At 35.7% G+C, this 18,617-nt stretch overlaps 1 protein-coding gene across 4 annotated transcripts in view; it reads right to left on the reverse strand.

The window, feature by feature from the left end:
- The window catches only part of LOC133530279 (inactive dipeptidyl peptidase 10-like), a 539,190-nt gene that overhangs the window by 164,555 nt on the left and 356,018 nt on the right, over positions 1-18,617 (reverse strand). Inside the window, exon 1 of one of the 4 annotated variants that reach the window (XM_061868159.1) lies at positions 1,744-1,850. The exons of 2 other annotated variants lie outside the window; for them this stretch is intronic. The gene's annotated coding sequence lies outside the window, so the exon portion shown is untranslated. Of the gene's footprint in view, positions 1-1,743; positions 1,851-18,617 lie in introns of those variants that run through there. One more of the 4 variants, XM_061868158.1, reaches the window with a different exon arrangement.

Raw genomic sequence — 18,617 nt, forward strand, 5'->3', positions numbered from 1 at the left:
TGTCACCTTGAAAATTATGCAGTGACTCAAAAATCACAACATGCCTATACCCTAAATGGGAATTTAAATAAAATCTCGTAAAGAGTAGATCAGAAACAAAAGAACTCTAAAAGAGGAAGACTTCTCTTCGCGATCCGTCAGCCATGTTTCTTTGAACGTTCGCTTTTTGTTTCACTTATTTCTTAAACCGTTTTTGTTTTGCGTTTCTGTTTACGTTTATAGGCACTTTTAGAACCGGTAGAATTTGCGTTGAATGTTTGTATTTCATATTTTTATAAATAATAGTGGTTTGCAATAAACTTTTTCAGTCCTGTGTTGGGCTATGTAATTTTTTAGTTGAATAATGCTAGGAACATAATTCAATCAAATAATAATCTTATTTAAATACTACGGATTGGAGTATCGAGATACTGGATAACGATGCTTTTTGATCAACTTTTATGTACTTGTGATTTATTTCTAATAAATAAATAAATAAATTATCGTCTCCGTATCAGTTTGGGAAAAAATCCTTTCGTACGAGTATATCTGTCCGGTTGTCTGCCTGGTCTCCTCTTTAGATCATATTTCTCAACCGATACTCATGAACTTTTGTGATGAGGTTTGATAATAATTGTGGAACGTTGTTATTGATACAGTTGCTGTTTTTTTTCTAAATATCTATGGGAATCAATAAGCTTACAGCTTTCAGTATCGTGATTAAATGACCAATTATGTTTTTAACTTAATTTCTAAATTTATGAAATGTCGCTAAATTCGTCACGATCATAATTCATGAGTTAAATAGCATCTCTTTAGTTTCAATTTGAATTGAACAATAAAAGTTGACTGGTAGAAAATGCCGTGTGGCATTAAGTTCACCTTTAATGACTATATATAATATGACTGTTAGCGTAACGATTTATTTAATTTAAATTTAATTTTGACACTTGGAGAGACTTTTCACCTCCAAATCTTATTAGTATCAATACTCTGACGTCGGGGACCTTTTACATCTCCAAATTTAATAAATTTAATGTATTATTAACTATAGAGACTATACATCTCTGTTATATTGTCGTAATTATTTATTTTCAAGATTATTATAATGCAATATTTACCCAGGTATTGGCTGTTGTATTTATAAATGCTGTTATGTATTTTTCATGTCACTATATGATGTTACTGTAAAATATTGACTTGTAAAAGAGCCCTTGAGGCCTCACAGACATTTTTTTAAATTTTAAGTTTTGAATCTCAGACAGCCTTAATTTATATTTGTCTTTACTACTTAGTACTCGCCAATAACATATCACCTATTTATGTTTTGTATAAACGTGTATTGAGTAAACAATATAGGTTAGATTGTATATTTCATATTTTACTAGTTATTTTATACAAATATATGATGAATACTGGAATGAAATACTATGATTTACATTAGGAGACTCAGGATATGACTAAAAAAGCTCTAATAAAAATGTAATTGACCATATATTTAATCAAAAAACCTCTATGACAAAACCATTACATGAGACCAATTTTTTTCATCGCTCGCGCAAAGGTATACAACTAGTCTGCCTAAAGTAGTGAGGTGGAAGTCATTCACAAATATAAAAAAAATGTTATACCGTAAAAAACATGCAGGTCATATAATATTGGCCCGTACTTAGTAATAAAAAGCTAGTACATATTAACGTTGTACACTGATGTGAATCTCTACTTATAATGTAAATAGTGAAACATTCTCACGAGCTTACAAACCCTTTGGATTTATCTTCAACTTTTATTCAATTTTACAATTATCATCAACACTGACATTGGCGTTAATTTACAACAACGACACACTTATTATATTTTAAACATTCTTCTTTAAATTTGCAGTTAATTTAATCTCAGCGCAACACCCATGTTTATAACCATCACAACAGCTGACAATGTCCTCTCAGTAACGTTTTACTATTGTCAATTATAATTACAATATAAACACGTCACTATTCATTTAAAAACACGAAATACTACATCAGCTATTAAGCACGACTAGAACGTACTACGTGCTAGTACGCTACGAGTGCTAGTACAGATACCGCTAGTAAGGACGTGCGTCTAGCGCGCTTCGTGGCGACTCACTGGCGCTGGGCGGCCCGCCCTCGACGGAGCGTTTGCAAAAACATGCCATTTTATTGCATTTTTTATTTGTATTATTAAGTCGTTAGGTAAATCGAGTTAAGGGGTCCTTTTTCTGTCGTCAGGAGGTGTGATGTGATTGACTATATACATATATTAAAGGATAAAATGGAAATACACGCATTTGCTTGTAAAAAAATTGGTTTACTATGTACATAATGTTGATTTTGCTTTTGCGACTAGGCCTAATGCGATTTAGTTATCTTTCAATGGCATTTAGGTATTCAATTATTTTACTCCTTCGATCTCTTTTATGTAATAGCTTCATACTTCTAATGTAATGTGTTTTAGATTTAAATCGAATGTACTTATAATAATCATTTTACTTATTTATTCGAAAATTGCATGTTTTTAGTTATTAAGAAATGTAATTCCAATTAGCACGTAAGGTACGTTACGTAAAAAATTATGAATGTTGTCTGTTTAGTGTGCGCTTTCAATAAAAATATAAATAAAATTAAAATAAGGGTGAACTGTGAGTATTGATTGTATGCAACAAATAAATTGAAATTGAAATTAATGTATAAACTTACTAGTAATTTTAGGTTTAAAAACAAAGCTTTATTAGCGCTTAATTTATTTGAACACACATTTGATTAAATATCTCTAGTTTTGATTTGTATTTCTAGTTGACTGCTGTTATATTTTGGAATTTTAATTAAAATGCATAGATTCTTCTTAAACGTGAGTTTAAACCAGTTATAGGCTGCTATCGACCATTTCACACTTTTTTACCTTCCAAAGTCTGTATACAGTGTGTCCCTAGCCATTGGACAAAGCCGAAATGTACATATGCATTAGGGTATTTAGAACAATGTATCATAACAACCGGTGTAGCGGTTTCGAAGAAATTAACAAATTACCATTTTTTACTTTGGAGCAGACTGTATGTTAGTAGCTCCTAAGGTAATATCTTCAAAGAATAGGTAGTACCTATGGAACCTTCTTCGATCTTTATGATTATCTTTTTTATTTATGACACTAATAAGCTTCTGACTTTTGAAAAATGTCATCATTATCAAATATTTCGAACAAATTGTCAAAACACTGCCAAAGATTAACACAGTGTGTTTCTTTTTGTTGTCGATTATTGCAAATAACTTTTGTTCGATTTTTTTTTTATCTTTTGTTCTTATTAAAAAAATATTAACGTTAGAGCATTCCTGAGAAGTAACCCTACGTGGGATTTCAGGGTTTGTCCAATGGTTAAGGTCACCCTGTAAAAGATTCGCAATTACATCGTTTAAAATTTTGTAACCTTATGTAATAATTTTTCATTGACAGAATTGCTTGTCAGTTACATTTCGAGTGACGCTGCGTGATCAAAGTCGCAGTCACAGCGTTATTACAAGTATTATTTTGTAATGGTCAAATAATTATGACTCCTTCTATAAAAAGTAAACAGTTACGCAATACCAACATACGTATAATATAAAGTACCTGGGCGACCGAGCTTTGCTCGGTTATAACTATTTATTGTAATATGGTGGTGTATAAGGTGATAATCTACATAAACTTAAAAAGTAAATTGTGAACTGACAATTATTATTATTTACAATCGATTTTAACCTTACAGCACTTGTCACAGAGTAACGCCATCTATTGTCAATTTCTCTTATTACATAGGTCATTTGTTACTAAATTAAACTTGTCTAAAACAATAAAAATTAAAAAATTATATATAAACTTGAACATTAAAAAAAAAAACAAAAGTTAGTCATCGGACGAGATTCGAACCCGTAACACTCGTTTAGCAGTCCGCGTCTTAACCCGCTGGACCAGACCGACAGTGGCCGGTAAAACGAAATTAGCGACCATATTCTGCGTCGAAAGAAAAACGCATGAAAACTCGAAAACACGCGTTTTCCCAAACATATGACTAATCTAGATCGATTGTTTACCCCCAAAAACCCCCATATACCAAATTTCAGCGAAATCGTTAGAGCCGTTTCTGAGATCCCGGAAATATATATATATATATATATATATATATACAAGAATTGCTCGTTTAAAGGTATAAGATAATTATTATGTATTTCTCACCACTAACTCGCATGTTCTTCTCCGAGTAAAAAGAGCGCATATAATCAGAAACTATCGTTTCTTACTACCTTTCTGGCTGCAGGTAGCCTGCACCCGGAGCCTGGTAATCAATCTTGCGATGTCACATTCGTGACGTCACACGCTTCGTACCCGACGTGTGATTACGGTGTCGCACCGGGCTGGTACTTACCTGGAATGGAAGGACACTTATTTATTATGTGATTTATAGCGGTTTAAACTTTAAACTTATGACAAATACAGCCAGATGCAAGTAGTATTTGATTGGACAAGCATTCAAAATGATTAAATTACATTTACACGTGCTGGTTGCCAGAGCTCAACGAGGGGGAGGGGGGTTTGGGTCAGCAACGCGCATGTAACTCCTCTGGAGTTGCAGGTGTACATAGGCTACGGAAACTGCTTACCATCAGGCGGGCCGTATGCTTGTTTGCCACCGACGTAGTATAAAAAAAACACATCAGAACCTGGAGCTCTAAACTTTTTAAACAAAGTGCTTTTTGTAGAACTAGGAACTGATAATTTTGATTGTTTATCCCTAACAGATACTATTACTGCTTAAATTACCTAATTATTTGATCTAAAAATAATATTTAATAAAGTTAAATAGATTCCATGAAATTCCATGAAAGTGCTAATTAAGGGCGACCTTCCATTGTGTTTGAAGCGCAAACTCCTCGGCATGTCCTGCCCATCCTTACCTATGGAGCACAAACTTGGTCGTTAACTGGCTCTAAAATCGAAACTCAAGGTTTGCCAGCGAGGGATGGAGCGTAGCGTAGTGTAGGTATTATTATTATTATTATTATTTATTTATTTCAAATAACAAATTGCACCTTACAGCTAATGCCAAAGCGGCACAAATTGGAATACATTAACAACATAAAGCATTAACATTATAAAGCAATAACACATGAGCAGCTAAGACACAGGAATTCATAACGGTATAGTACTCTCAGGCATCTCTCTTTCTAATATCCTCTTGCATTCCATTATCACTCGCCCCATCGCACTCACAAACAAATCGCACTGTGGCTGCGCCTCGAGCAGGGAGTTGAGCAGTGCGTGAGCGCGCGCGACCGGCGCCTGCGCGTGCGCCTGCGTGCGCGCCGCGCCCCCCGCCAGCAGCGGGTGCCGTCGCGCGCGGGTGTATTGGTTAGGTACAAACAGGCGCACACAGACTTCGACAAGTTTTATACTATCAATTTTATTTCTAAAGATTGCTAATATAAACTTGGCTAAGGAGAGCGACCTTCGCAACTGTAAGGAGTCATACCCTAGTTGACCCTGTAAGAACAAGGTGGGGTACATGTAAGGATAATAGACGTATATCCTCTTGTACAAAGCCCTTAGGTACATTTTCTGGACCTGTTCCAACATAAGAATATATTTATTCTCATGCGGACTCCAGACTACAGAATTCGTCTCTAGCAAACTCCGGACGAGTGCAGCATAGAGCACGCGAGTGGCGCAAACGCTCAGGGACCCAGAATTACGCAAAACGAATCCGAGCCTCTTATACGCCGCATCAGTCACTGCCTGAACATGATCGCGAAATGAGAGTGCAGGGTCGAAGAGCACACCTAGATCACGGACGCGGGCCGACCGCGCTATACAAACGTCACCGATGGCATACTCGTACTCAATAGGACCACGCGATCGCGAAAAGGTCATCATCTCGCACTTACTCGAGTTAAAATATAATTTGTTTTTGAGGCTCCAACGGTAGGTTAGCTCCACTATTAGGTAGGTGTTCGTAGAACTGATCGAATCAGAAACATGGAACGGACGCTCTAGAACTAGAATTGTAGGCGTCAAGACCGCTAAGCTTAAGTGGGACTGGGCTGGATATGTCTGCCGCATGCACCTGGAAAGGTGGGCCAAAATGGTTATTGAGTGGGACCCACGAAACACCATAGAAGGTGCAGGCCGGGGTGCAAGCAGGCCGAAAAGGAGATGGCGGGACAACTCCAAAATGGTGAGAAAATGTCCATGACAAGGTCGAGTGGAGAAAACGAGGGGAAGCCTTTGCCCAGCAGGGGGACAGTAAAGTAGGCTAAAAAAAAGGTAGATTCCTCATTTTCGTAACTAAATTAAAAGCCGATCCCAGCGTACCTACGAGTATCCGAGTGTATATCTCGGACGCTTAACGCCTTAATAAACATTGTCCTAACTGAAATGACATACACAGTAATGCCAAGTATGCTTGGTGATATTAACGTGCTCGTCTTCATTTGCCTCAAGGGTAAAATGTCAACCATTGATAGAAAATGCCAATCGAAACTTAAATAATGTATGGAAATTGTCACGTGACTTTTCTGTTATTCCGATACATTTCTTCGATTCATTTGGAGTTTGTCGATATACGATTGTCATCTTGGCTAGGCCTTTGGTCGGTCCATCAGTTTAGAATCCATCTTGTCGGACTGTTCCTTAAGTAATTTTCCTGCTTTACATTTTTTCCTGACAATGAAACCGCGGAATTTTCGGGAATAGATGTTTAAGACTGAGAGCATAGCTTTAATTTCCTTGTACTGGGAAGCTTATCGTGAGAATCAGAGCATCTTAATATCTATTACTTAGACCTATAAATCTTCAAGTGGCATGTGTTATTTTTGAGTTATTGGAATTTTGATAATCGGTCGGGAGTCGACGGCCTGCCACTCCAAGGGATAATGAAATCGTACTCGTAAAAATCGGCTGAGTATTCTCAACACTGCGCCGAAAACACGTGACTGCTAACATCAAAATTCTTCATTTTGGCTTTGATATAAATAGTCCAGTAAAATATAGCACAATGATCGATTATTTTGCATTGACTTTTTCGAGCGTTAGACTTTCCCGTTCAATGGCTTGTTATTTATCGGTTTTATTTTGCTGTCGGTACGCGCGGCTTGCCGAGAGTGACACCCGACGCGTAGCGCGAGTGCCTATTTTCACAGACGGGTCACTGTTTTGTATAGAAAATTGTTATTTATGGGTTTATTACTTTGCTTCAAATACCCGGCTTTACTCTAATAAAATGAAAGGGTAATGTTTTTTCTATATAGACGGCGGATAAAGTAATTAAATTCATATTAGTTGTAGGAATGGCATTAATGGAACTTAAAATTCGTTCGTCTTTTCTTGTTTTCCTAGGAGGCTTCGCACTTAGTTTTAAAGCGCGCGGTTATATTATGCGATTACCGCGTTGAGAGTCCATCAACCAGCGCTACTGGAAAATAATTGAAATTGTTTAAATTTAACGATAGATATTTAAAAAAGGGGTCCGCTATGTACTGTATTTTGTATTTAAGTACCTTTTGAATACATCAAACTAGTTTTTATGTTGCTTGTTTCGTCGATCTATCAACTCAAAACAAAAATGGCCGTTTTAACTTTGGACGCCTCGATTGACGAATCCAGCAACGTAAAAACTATTATGATGTATTCAAAAGGTACTTGGATACAAAAAACAGTACTTACGTTTAAATATTTATCGTTAAATTAAAATAATCACAATTATTTAAACAATAAACGGTCATTAGATTATCCGATTTGAAATGGGTGTGCGTCAAATATTTCGCGTTTGTCGTTGGGTTTATCGCACAAAACAACCGCGCGCTTTATTGAACTTGCCGCAACGCAAACCATGGCACATTTACTGGCGTGTGCTCGGAGCTGGATATGAATACGCGACAGCCAGGGCTGTCAACACCCCTGCCTACTGGGCATCCATCGTCGAGGTTAGTCTTAATCCGATTGTGCTATAGGTACATGACTGTTGTAAGAAAAATACATTCGGCAATTTAAAAGTAGTAAAAAAGTTGCAAAGCAAACCCCGGCACTATAGAACCCAATTGCATATACAAGATACAGCATTGTGTTTAAAGTATTGAGAAAAAACTGAAATGGTGGACGAATTTACTTTTATATTTTACATTGCAAGAAAAGATTTAAGAATAAGAATGGAAAAAGTTTCATAATAGTGCTGGAATATTGTGGGCGGAAAATGGATTTAAAGGTAAATGTGATGTAAATTTTAGAACAAAACATATTTTTAAAATTTTATTTATTACATCTAGCTTAGCCCATTTTTTGGCTGGATTCTTATAGAGCCTATACTTGACTTACCATATCACGTTTAAAACACTCAAACAAAACACATTTCTAGCATTACCTTCCAACTACGGATGCACAGCTTGATGCGAACTGCCGCAAGTTTATTAAAATACCTACATTTTCAGCGCAATTTTCGTGTTTTCGTTCATTAACGATGCGCTTTTGCGGAAGCAGATTCATTCCGTTCCTCTGTTGCATGTAAAATTTAATTAAAAGCAGTTTTAGTAAAAAACCTTAATATTCCTAGTGCAGTTGGTACTGTGTCTACAAGCTTGGAAAAATATTTATAGCAATTTTATCTTATTCATTATTCAGAGTGTGCGGCGCTCCGCACCCGCTGGTAATCATTTGATATTGATGAAGCTTTTCAATAGGTTTATTTCAAAAGAGGATTTAAGGTTATACCACCACCACCCGCCATCACGATGATTATCAGACATAGAAGTTTTTGTGGCAAAATAAATTGTTGAAAAAGGAAATATCGACACGTCTGTTATCGATGTTACCTTAACGTTACCTATATAGGTACCTATATTTTATGAAGTGAAGATAGCTACCGCAAAATACACAACACATTCGATATCTTCTATAATATATTGGTCGTTTTCTATTCTTTTAGCACTGTAGGTTTACGTTTTTATTTTTAAGTATAAAATAAATGTACTTAATAAAGAAATTACGTAAAGATTTGTAATCAATTTATATTCTTGAAATGGCTCGGTAATTCACAGCAAGTAGAAAAAATGTATGCAAAAGAAATTGTCAAAGAAACCACAGTAAATTTACTGTCATATTTCGACACATGATTACAACTTTTAGTTAAATATCAAAAAGTGGCGCCATCTTACCGGGCAAAGGCATAATCTTGTGTATATCTCGTCCGGCTGTTCACATCTACAGGTCGCATTTCTCAACCGATTCTCGTGAACCGGTGCGATAATTATGTATATGGATTTTTTTCTATTCAGTCTTTGGTTTTTTTTCTATAAGGTGGAGTCATTAGTAATCAGTTTTAAGCTATGCAAAGACAGACCCTGCGAGTTCTACAACTCGCAGATTTACTTGTTTTAACTTTAAGCAGTTGCATTAATCTCAGAGCACACTTCAGCCACCAAAAGTTTTCGTAACAATCATTTTTAAAACTTTCTCTATTCACGCCTAAATTACAACGATGATCACACTTTGACAAGTTCCATGGAAACTTTTTAAACATGACCGCACATTAGACCTTCAAGTTTGTACGGTCGTCGCCCTTCGTGACTTGTGGCAGTGGCGTTAACAGATTACGTGCATTACCCCTCCTCTGACACTGTTACGATGGATTACTATGTGAACAGATCAGCGGCTATTTGAGAAGCAAACCAATCTAATATCTATACTCTATTTCATTGAGACCTTAATATAATGTTAAACAACAACAAAAAGCTAATGATATAATTCCACAGATACAAAAAGTTGTGTCTGTGGTAAGGTAGAAGTACTAGTGCTCGACGCTGCACTAGTACTCGATATGGGCACTTTATGTCAAAGTGACAAGGATTAAGTTCGAATACAGAAAAATCTTTTGTAATAAAGATTGTAAAAATTTCCATAAAGACAGTAAAAATAAAGAATAGTGAAAGAGCTTATTATATTAGAGATATCGCTATAATATAGAGTAGAGGACCAGCTAGCCGATTTTTAAATTTAAATTCCACTACTAGGCATTTAAATTCTACTGATAGAATTGAAAACGAATGGTCAATACCGCTAGATTCCTGATCCCTATCGCTCGTATTTCAAAAATAGCATTTTGCCGTTTTTCACAGATTTTCGAGTGACGAAATCGAGCGCACGAAATTAAAAAATCGGGGGGGATTTTTTAATTTCGTGCGCTCGCTTCGCTTCGCCCCCGATCTTTATCTTTATCCTAGAAATTTTACGAGCTATGTTCTCCTTCAACTAAATGTTACTTATACATAAATCAAAGGTGAAGTCGCAAAGGACCGAGAAAAGTGGCGCTGATGTCCTGTGTCGGAGGCCAAATCTCATTTTGGGTCGCTGAGCCACCGGAGTAAGTAAGTAAGTACATAAATCAAATGATAACAATAACCATCATGATAACTCGTCTCTATGACTCATTGAATTCCTTGGATTTAAAATTAGCCAAAAATGCGGGAAAAATTGTTTTTTAAAAGAGCCATCTATCCGACTGTCGAGGTATTTTGTTCATGAATCCTGACTTATGCAACTGTGTTATGAGAATATAATGATTCTAACAAAAAAATCTACTTTCTTTTGTTAAAAGTTGCCTATTTTCTTTAAAAAAGTTTAAATTTCCTTTTAAAAACGTCTCATATTTCAGTCAAAGTCTGTAAGAAACAGAAAAAAGATTCACATTCCCAATTAATAGAAAAAGGTTGTTATCCTTGCTGTGGCTTGACTTTGCTAGTACCGACTCCATTCGCTATTCATAGGCGGTGGTTGGTTAGGTAAGGTTGTTCAGATAGAGACACGTATTTAGGAAAAATGGCAGAAGTTTTATGCGAATCATTCGTCCGTGCTGTCGGTAAGCTGACACCGAATTTTAACTTTGTTTAAAGTTTAAATGTAGCAATGTATTATGAAATTTAGGTGTAATTCTTACAGTAACCACATGAATGTATATTTTATATATAATATCTTATTGTGTCCGTTGAGACACGGTGAAATAAAAAACCAATTTGTGTTGCTCTGAAAAGAGTGTACATTTTTATTAAGAACAAAGGTACAATGTATGCATGAAATGCATGTTTCATTGGACAAAAACTTAACTATAACTCTTACCTGAAAAGAGAAACAACACTTAAGGCTAATATTCCACGTATATCTTTATATTTTAGTTTATTCTTCATGTAACGTTATTTATTCAACGACTCCCTTGACATTTGACACGTCAAACTATACGTCAGTTCAAACACAAGAGTCACAGATAAAATATACAATTAATGAAGGAGAAGGCTTCATTTACATCTCCCCCTCCCACTCAGAAATATCATATCATGATATTTATACATATTCTATACTACCTAGGTACTTAAAATTATTTTGATATTGGAACAAGTTTAGTTATGTGGAAAAAGTTTGACTCCAATTTCCTGTGTCCCGTGTTTACCTTATAAATCGAGTTTGATATTTTTTCTATGATCTTATACGGACCAATTTTTACTTCATCCAGTTTCTTTCTATTTAAGCGATTTCCGTTTTCAACGTATACCAAGTCTCCTACTTTGAGCTCACACATTTTCCTGTTCTTATCATATTGTTGTTTATTGTAATTATGTGATTTTATCGTATTTTCTAACGCAATTTTTCTATCTTCTACTAAATTCTTCCACGTTCCTCCTTGCTTCAATTCTACCGGAAGAATATCTACACTTTGTCCTTCCAGCAAATATTTTGGAGAAAATCCTGTCACTGTATGTTCGGTTTCATTATACCGTTGGGTACATTCGTGAGCAATGGTTGTCCATGCCAACTTATCCTTTCTTTCATTAATTTTACACCTGATTTTATTGACCAGAGTTTGGTTTAATCTCTCGTTTAATCCGTTAGAAAATGGAGCATTTACTGCAGTAAATATAATGGGTATACCTACATGTTCTAAAAAGAGTTTAAATTCTCTTGAGTTTATACCTGGGTACTGATCAGACAGAATCATACCAATTTTACTGCCCTGAGGAACTTTTTGAACAAGCTTTATAAAATCACTAGCATTCTGTGTTTTTGATGTCAAGATAAAGGCATGTCTTGTAAAATGATCTACAAGTAAATGCAAATATGTTTTTGTGGAGCGTGAGCCACCAAATCCACCAATAGTATCTATAGACACTATTTCAAATGGGTATGTAGCAGGACCTAAATGTGACATTAATCCAAATTTATATTTGCCTCTAGATTTATTTTTTATGCAAATTTTACAGTTGTCACAAAACTCTCTGATATGCTTAGATAAATTTTTTGCTACATAAAAAGGTTTGATCTTGCTTTCCATTTGTTTTATGCCTATGTGACAGTAATAATTATGTGTGTTTTCAATAATCTTCTTACAAAAATCCTCAGTTAGAATAATCTTATCTTTTTTTTTAATATTTTTATAGTATACATGATCTTTTAGCTTCAGTTTGTTTCTATTTTGTCTTATATCTTCATTATTATCTTGGTCATTTATTATGTCCTCTAGTTTGATAAAATTAACGATTTTTAAAATTTCATGTTGATTTTCGCCTGGCTCTAATACCGGGTTCCTGCTCAAACAATCTGCCTCTAAGTTGTATTTTCCCGGAGAATAAACTACTTCAAAATTAAATTGTGACAGGTAATATGTCAGGTCTCCTAATTCTTCATCCGGCCTAGCTTTAATATTCATCCTTTCAAGAGGTTTATGGTCAGAGAAAACTGTGAACTTTTTCCCCATAAGCCAATGTTGCCAGTATTTTACTGCTTCCTTTATCGCTAAACATTCAAGGTATATAGCTTTTTTCTTTTTCTGAGTGTCATTTAATTTTCTTGAAAAATATGCGCATGGTTTCTCTTCTGCATTATCCTGCGGTTGTTTCAAGATCGCGCCTATGCCTTGGATTGATGCATCCGTGTAAATGTGTATTGGCAGATCCGGATCAAAGATTGCTAAAATTGGTTTTGAACACAGTAGTTTTTTTATGGTCTCAAAGGATTGTTGGCATTTTCCTGACCATATGAATTTCTGTCCTTTTCTTAATAAATTATGTAAAGGATCCAATATAATCGATATATTTGGAATGTATTTCCCGTAAAAGTTTATCTTACCCAAAAACTGACGAACATTTTTTTGTGTTTTTGGTGTTGGGAAATCTTTAATGGCAATTAAATTATCTTTCAGCGGAGATATAGTATTATTTTGTATCTCATGGCCTAAATATTTTACCGAATTTTGTGCGAAGTTACATTTTGAGAATTTCAATCTAAACCCTTCCTTGGATATTGCCTCCAACAGCAAAGATAAGTGTTTTATATGGTCTGCAAATGTTTCTGAAAATATTAAAATATCGTCAATGTAATTTACCGCGAAATCCGACAACTCATGTTTCCTTATAATACTGCTCAGTATTCTCTGAAAAATGGCAGGTGAGGTCTTTAAACCGAAAGGGAGACAGGTCCATTGATAGTGCCCTTCTTGCGTAATAAAAGCAGTTTTTTTCCTATCCTCAACCTTCATAGGGATTGACCAAAATGCTGAGTTTATGTCGAGTGTTGAGAAAAATTTACACTTCCCTGTTTTAATCATTAAGTCCTCAATTAGTGGAAACGGTTGTGATTGAGGAACTACAATTTTGTTTAGGTCTCGAAAATCTATACACAACCTTGTTTTTCTCCCATCTTCTTTCTTGTAAGCTAATGTTACTGGAGCGGCAAAAGGACTATAGGACTCCTCAATTTTTTTTTTTTGTAATAGCTGTGATACCTGTTGTTCTATTTCCTTCCTATCCTCAATTGTGCACCTATAAGGCCTTTTACTACAATATTTATCTATTTGTAAGTCAATGTGTGCCTCATATTCTTTCACTGTACCTATATCAAACTTATCTTTTGCGAAAAGTGCTGTATATTTGCTAATCAGTTCATCTATTTCAGATTGCTGCAGCAAAGTCAGATGATTCACTGCAACAACAAAGTTTTCAACCTCTATGTGTTCATTAAAGTTTATTTCATATCTATTTTTAGTTTCATTTTGAGTTTCTTTTACTAAACATACATTTTTATGTTCTAAGCTCATATTTGTTTTTGTTCCTATCTCGGGACTCGATACACAGGGATACATTATAGCATTTCCGGAATTTCTTGTTTTCTCATTATTTCCTTTTCCTAACATCAGTGTATTTTGTGTAATTTCCAAAGTGTCATGTTGAGTGAGGTGAAATTTCCCTATGCAATCTAACCCAATCAAGAAATCATAGTCAAAATTTTCCTCATCTATTACAAACACATTAACATCATGTTCCATATCAAAAATCCTTATCCTTAAAGTCACCATTCCTATAGGTTTTTTTGCGCCATTAATTGTTTTCAAGTTAGCAGTTACACCCTTATTGCTAATAGTGTTATTTTTAATACGTAACAACTTCGAATTAATCAAAGATACATTAGACCCTGAATCGTAAACTCCTAGAAGTTGTAAAGTATTATTTAACAATAGCTTAGTCTTAATTAATGGCGGAAACACTAGTTTTTTGGATCTATTTCATTTAATTCTACCTCTAACTCTGAATGATTAACGCTTCTTATTTGCTCCCGTTTTGGTCCGTCATTATTCTTATTTTTAAACCAACATAAGGATTCGGGATGATACCGGTTTCCTTTATTTTCTTTTTCACAAATTCTGCATGGATGATAGTCCTTTCCATTCTTCTCTTTAGTCTTATTTTCTAAACCCACAGTCTTTTTTTCCCAAATCTTCTTGCTCACCAAGTGCTCTAAACCTCTGAGACTATTAAATAAATCCTCGGTTTCCTTTAGATCTTCTCTGTCTAACCTATCAGCCACAAATATTGGTAAACCAATAGCAATAAGATCTATCAACGTAGACTTATCCATCCTTTTATTTATCTCTAGCAAAAGCCTTTCTTTTTTTATGGCATATTCAAGTAAAGATCCCTGTCTATATCTAAAAAACATTGCATACCTGACCGGCGACCAACCTTTGTCCGCATAAGTTTCACAAAACATTTTCTTCCATTGCGACCACTCTGAGTCCACTGTAAATTTAATTATCATTGACCTGTACCAGTCCAAACAGGAATCTTCCAAAAACAACCTCAGCGCCTCAATCTTCGGTATATCCTCTTCTATTCCTACACGACGGCACTCAGTCTCAAAAGTAGTTAACCATTGACTTGCATTAGTCGTTTTATTGGTAAATTTATCTAAAACCATTCTCTCGGTCTGCTTCTTTACGTTCTGATGCTTGAATATATCCCTCTTTTTATCAGCAAAATTTTCCAAAATCTTTGCCAGGGCCTCTTCTGAAATACCCGCAGCTGACGCTTGTGGTTGAGGTCCAACTGTAATCTCTTCTAACAAATATCCTTGAAACTGCATATTTCCGTCTTCATCCATATAAACCTCGAGCTGTTCTGGTGTCATCGATATCCATACTTGTCTCTTATCATGTCTTCTTTGTAACGTGAGTTTTACCTTTTCGTATGCTGGAGTTTTAATAATCATCTCGTGCAATCTTACTGGTTGCAACTTCTCAGGAATCAAAAAAATATTCTTGTCGGCATTCGTAATCGACGTCATGCAGCATACATTTGTTTTCGGATCTTCACCCGCTTTCACAACAAATTCAAACTTAAGTTTTTCCATGGTTGTTCAATAGCCGTAGAAATGTTGTTTTATAATATCTTATTGTGTCCGTTGAGACACGGTGAAATAAAAAACCAATTTGTGTTGCTCTGAAAAGAGTGTACATTTTTATTAAGAACAAAGGTACAATGTATGCATGAAATGCATGTTTCATTGGACAAAAACTTAACTATAACTCTTACCTGAAAAGAGAAACAACACTTAAGGCTAATATTCCACGTATATCTTTATATTTTAGTTTATTCTTCATGTAACGTTATTTATTCAACGACTCCCTTGACATTTGACACGTCAAACTATACGTCAGTTCAAACACAAGAGTCACAGATAAAATATACAATTAATGAAGGAGAAGGCTTCATTTACATATATAAAAAATGTTAACTAAGAAATTCGACAATAACTTTCAATTAAAAATTTCAAAATACCGGACACAATTATAAAAGCGCATTCAGTTCAAAACCTACCTAATCTATCGAGTGTACGTATCACCTTACCGAAAACCGCACTCAAACCAGTTCATCCATTCGGGACGTCACACACAGATACACACATGCATAATGTTAAAGTTACAACACCTCTTTTACGCCAGGGATCGAAAGTTAGAGCGATGATGCCTTCTGGTGAATTAACTTATCGAGACCATAAAGTTCATGGTTTAAGGGAACATTTAATCGTGCGCATAAACCAATACATCCGATACTGTTATCCGCCTCCAACAATAATTTTCTGGTTTAATAGTTAGTTGTCTCCATTATCTGTCGAAAGCAATCGTATTTACCCTGAGCAGATCCAACTTTCGGCTTAAACTTCGTAGTAGGTACCATCGAAAACAGTAAAGCCAAGCTGCCCTCATTGCGAACTATCAACTTCGAACTGTCCCGTGGTCTGCAATTTACGTTCGCCGCGGGCACTAAAACAGTGGTTTTACTGCATAAGGGACAAGGCATACTTGACTGATAAAACGCTGCAAGTTTCTCAATGTATTCAGCTGTATATTATAATGTTTTATTACAAATTTCCTACATCGCACCCAAAAACAAAGTGTGTGAGTGTCATGGAACACACCGTTGGAACGAAGTATATTGTTATTGATCAAAAATATGAAATTCAAGTGCAAAAAAACACGTCCGATGATCGAACCCGAAGCGGCTGTTTACCAACTGCGCCACTATAGGATATACGAGAGTGAAATTAGGATACTTATTCTCGAGAAAGAATTAAAACAAAAGAGGGCCTTGACGGAAAAATCTTACACTTTTTTTCGCCTAGCCCCATCCGTCAGCCGTCCGATAAGGAATTTCGTTCCAAAAAAGGATAATTTTTTTCGGCAGTTGATTCGATTAATATCCCAGTGGACAACGGTGGCATTCGAATGCCAACTGCAACTACATAACTGAGAATGAAAACTATTTAGAAGTGGAAAAACTTTTCTCTTTTTATATGGATGGTCTCGTTACTTCTTTCTTAAGAGTAACTTACAATCGCTGACTGCGATTTGGTAAAGACTTTTGTACTTTGTCAAAGTCGTCCAGCAAGTTAATATGAAGAATGTGTGGAAACGTAAATACAAATTAAAGATAGAATCATTTTAAAACAAACTGAGCGCTTCTGTGTCTTGCCTTTATTATAGTACAAGTTTAGTATCAATTTCATCTCGCGTAATGAGGGTTTGTTTCCGACTGTGGAACGTTCGCTGTTATGACCTATATTTGAGACTATATTTTATGTTTGACATTAATTCGACTTTATTGGATAACTTTTTAACCTACAGTGAAAAAAAATTGATATACTCAAAATAACACAATTGTGTGAGAGTGTATAGGGACCGTGCGCGTTGGAGGGTCTGCCATCTTTTGGCCTGAATCGGAACTATAAACATTTACATTTACACGTCACGTGTTTTCTTGTGCATAGTAGATTCCGCCATCTTGTGGGCTACATCGGAACAATAAACATCACATTTACGCCTCGCGCCAAAAATCTGACGGCTCCTGTGCTGCCTCCTACAGTTCATGCACGCTCCCTATTAGGGTACCTACACTAAGGTTAATGGGGCTATTCTCATGAGAGGTTCCATTGCCGCTTAGATATAATACTTCAATAGATATAATATATCTAAAACAGCGATAGTATTAATTTCACTCATGATAGTCTCTTTTAACCTTTTCGCCGCCATTGACCTGATATAAAGTCAGAACATTTCGTGCCCCACACGCCACGCCTCGTGGCGTGAAATAGTCGTGGTTTTGGTCAGGTTTGTATACGTGCAATTTGTAAAGTGACGTTGATGACACTTTATTACTTCATTGATGTGGCGGCAAAAATTTTCAACGAGGGGGGGCGGGTTTAGGGTCGGCAACGCGCATGTAACTTCTCTGGAGTTGCAGGCGTACATAGGCTACGGAGACTGCTTACCATCAGGCGGGCCGTATGCTTGTTTGCCACCGACGTAGTATATATATATATATAAAGGTTAACTTCCAATACAGTCCGAGAGTTCTTAGAATGACATCTTGATCTTCGGGCTGTAGAAAGATAGTCCAGGCGTCGACACGCGAATATAATTTAATGCTCTTTTTCTGCTTTCTTAATAAGTAATTCATAAAACTTTGTATATCTTATACCTTGAAATTCTTGTATATATATATATATTTCTGTGATCTCGGAAACGGCTCTAACGATTTCGCTGAAATTTGGCATATGGGGGTTTTTGGGGGTATACAATCTATCTAGATTAGTCTTATGTTTGGGAAAAACGCGTGTTTTCGAGTTTTCATGCGTTTTTCTTTCGACGCAGAATATGGTCGCTAATTTCGTGTTGCCGGCCAATGTCCGTCTAGTCCAGCGGGTTAGGACTTCTTCGCGGATGTATGCAAGTTTCCTCACGATGTTTTCCTTCACCGAAAAAGCTAGTGGTAAATATC

The sequence above is a fragment of the Cydia pomonella genome, chromosome 22 (assembly GCF_033807575.1).
Source record: "Cydia pomonella isolate Wapato2018A chromosome 22, ilCydPomo1, whole genome shotgun sequence".
NCBI classification, from domain to species: domain Eukaryota; kingdom Metazoa; phylum Arthropoda; class Insecta; order Lepidoptera; family Tortricidae; genus Cydia; species Cydia pomonella.